Source organism: Periophthalmus magnuspinnatus, chromosome 17 (assembly GCF_009829125.3).
Source record: "Periophthalmus magnuspinnatus isolate fPerMag1 chromosome 17, fPerMag1.2.pri, whole genome shotgun sequence".
NCBI lineage: Eukaryota > Metazoa > Chordata > Actinopteri > Gobiiformes > Gobiidae > Periophthalmus > Periophthalmus magnuspinnatus.
Window position 1 is genome coordinate 1,394,720 of NC_047142.1, and position 3,496 is coordinate 1,398,215.

The window sequence follows — 3,496 nt, forward strand, 5'->3', positions numbered from 1 at the left end:
TCGACTTTGTCGTCGTTTCATCTGACCTCCGACCGCGTGTCTTGGACACTCGGGTGAAGAGAGGGGCTGAGCTGTCAACTGATCACCACCTGGTGGTGAGTTGGATCCGCTGGCGGAGGAGGAAGCCGGACAGACCTGGCAGGCCCAAGCGTATTGTGAGGGTCTGCTGGGAACGTCTGGCGGAGCCCTCTGTCAGGGGGGTCTTCAACTCCCACCTCCGGGAGAGCTTCTCCCTGATCCCGGGGGAGGTTGGAGACATGGACTCCGAGTGGGCCATGTTCTCCACCTCTATTGTTGATGCGGCTGCTCGTAGCTGTGGTCGTAAGGTCTGTGGTGCTTGTCGCGGCGGCAATCCCCGAACCCGGTGGTGGACACCGGAAGTAAGGGATGCCGTCAAGCTGAAGAAGGAGTCCTATCGAGCCTTGTTGGCTCGTGGGACTCCTGAGGCAGCTGATGAGTACCGGCAGGCCAAGCGTGCCGCGGCTCGGGCGGTCACAGAGGCAAAAACTCGGGGTTGGGAGGAGTTCGGGGAGGCCATGGAGGAGGACTATCGGACGGCCTCAAAGAGATTCTGGCAAACCGTCCGACGCCTCAGGAGGGGAAAGCAGTGCTTCACCAACACTGTTTACAGTGCGGGTGGAGAGCTGCTGACCTCGACTGGGGATGTTGTCGGGCGGTGGAAGGAATACTTTGAGGATCTCCTCAATCCCACTGTCACGTCTTCCGAGGAGGAAGCAGAAACTGGGGACCCAGGGGCGGACTCGTCCATCACCCTGGCTGAAGTCACTGAGGTGGTTGGCAAGCTCCTCGGTGGCAAGGCTCCGGGGGTGGATGAGATCCGTCCTGAGTACCTCAAGTCTCTGGATGTTGTGGGACTGTCTTGGCTGACACGTCTCTGCAACATCGCGTGGCAGTTGGTCTGCCATTCCACAGTACCTGTGGAATGGCAGACCGGGGTGGTGGTCCCTCTGTATAAGAAGGGGGACCGGAGGGTGTGTTCCAATTACAGGGGAATCACACTCCTCAGCCTTCCCGGTAAGGTCTATTCCAGGGTGCTGGAGAGGAGAATCCGACCGATAGTCGAACCTCGGATTCAGGAGGAGCAGTGTGGTTTTCGTCCTGGTCGTGGAACACTGGACCAGCTCTATACTCTCCATCGGGTCCTCGAGGGCTCATGGGAGTATGCCCAACCAGTCCACATGTGTTTTGTGGATCTGGAGAAGGCATTCGACCGTGTCCCTCGTGGTGTCCTTTGGGGGGTGCTCTGGGAGTATGGGGTCCGGGGCTCTTTGCTAAGGGCTGTCCGGTCCCTGTATGACCGGAGCAGGAGCTGTGTTCGCATTGCCGGCAGTAAGTCAGACCTGTTCCCAGTGCATGTTGGACTCCGCCAGGGCTGCCCTTTGTCACCGGTTCTGTTCATTATATTTATGGACAGAATTTCTAGGCGCAGCCAGGGGCCGGAGGGGGCCTGGTTTGGGAACCACAGGATTTCATCTCTGCTGTTTGCAGATGATGTTGTCCTGATGGCTTCTTCGAGCCAGGACCTGCAGCAGGCACTGGGGCGGTTTGCAGCCGAGTGTGAAGCGGCTGGGATGAGAATCAGCTCCTCCAAATCCGAGGCCATGGTTCTCGACCGGAAAAAGGTGGTTTGCTCTCTCCGGGTGGGTGGTGAGTCTCTGCCCCAAGTGGAGGAGTTCAAGTATCTCGGGGTCTTGTTCACGAGTGAGGGAAGGATGGAGCGTGAGATTGACAGGCGGATCGGTGCAGCGTCTGCAGTGATGCGGTCGCTGTATCGGTCCGTTGTGGTAAAGAAGGAGCTGAGCCGGAAGGCGAAGCTCTCGATTTACCGGTCAATCTACGTTCCTACCCTCACCTATGGTCATGAGCTTTGGGTAATGACCGAAAGGACAAGATCGCGGATACAAGCGGCTGAAATGGGCTTCCTCCGCAGAGTGGCCGGGCGCACCCTTAGGGATAGGGTGAGGAGCTCGGTCACACGGGTGGAGCTCGGAGTAGAGCCGCTGCTCCTACACGTTGAGAGGAACCAGCTGAGGTGGCTCGGGCATCTGCTCAGGATGCCTCCTGGACGCCTCCCTAGGGAGGTGTTCTGGGCATGTCCCACCGGGAGGAGGCCCCGGGGAAGACCCAGGACACGCTGGAGGGACTATGTCTCTCGGCTGGCCTGGGAACGCCTTGGGGTCCCACCGGAGGAGCTGGAGGACGTGTCCGGGGTGAGGGAAGTCTGGGAGTCCCTGCTTAGACTGCTGCCCCCGCGACCCGGCCCCGGATAAGCGGAAGAAAATGGATGGATGGATGGATGGATGTAAGTATGTATGTATGTATGTAGGTAAGTATGTATGTAAGTATGTATCTAAGTATGTAAGTATGTATATAGGTAAGTATGTATGTATGTAAGTATGTCTGTTTACAGGATATTTACAGGATTTATTGTAGTAAATAGGACAATGTACAACCAGTGGGTGATCCGGAGGTGAGCAGGTGAGCAGGTGAGCAGGAACACAGGACACAGGAACAGACCACATGAAGGGACGACAGGACGACAGGCAGACCAGACGGGCGTAGGGCAGAGCAGGCAGGAGACATCCAGGACCGGAGCACGACAAGTATGTATGTAAGTATGTATGTAAGTATGTATGTGTGTAGGTAAGTATGTATGTATGTATGTATGTATGTATGAATGAAAGTATGTATGTATGTAAGTACGTATGTATATAGGTAATTATGTAAGTATGAAAGTATGTATGTAAGTATGAATGTATTTATTTATGTATGTATGTATGTATGTAGGTAAGTATGGAAGTATGTATGTATTAAAGTATGTATGTTTGTATGTAAGTATGTATGAAAGTATGTATGTTTGTATGTATGTAAGTATGTATGTATGTATGTAGGTAAGTATGTATGTAAGTATGTATGTATTTATGTATGTATGTTTGTATGTATGTATATAGGTAAGTATGTATTAATGTATGTATGTATGTATGTATGTATGTATGTATGTCTGTATGTATGTATGTATGTATTTATGTAAGTATGTCTGTATGTATGTTTCCAATATTGCCCAGTGTTTTCCATTTAATACATTAAGTGCTTGTCCTATAAATGCATCAGAGTCCATTTTTAGTATAAACAGTGTCACAGAATCAGAAGTCTCACAGACAATAAGTTCACTCAAACCTACCAGAACAAAAGACATAGTATGTATGAAAGTATGTATGTATGTATGTATGAAAGTATGTATGTTTGTATGTAAGTATGTATGTAAGTATGTATGTATGTAAGTATGTATGTATGTTTGTATGTAAGTATGTATGTATGTATGTATGTAAGTATATATGTATGTATGTTTGTATGTAAGTATGTATGTAAGTATGTAAGTATGTAAGTATGTATGTATGTTTGTATGTATGTATGTATGTATGTAAGTATGTATGTATGTATGTATGTGTGTAGGTAAGTATGTATGTATGTATGT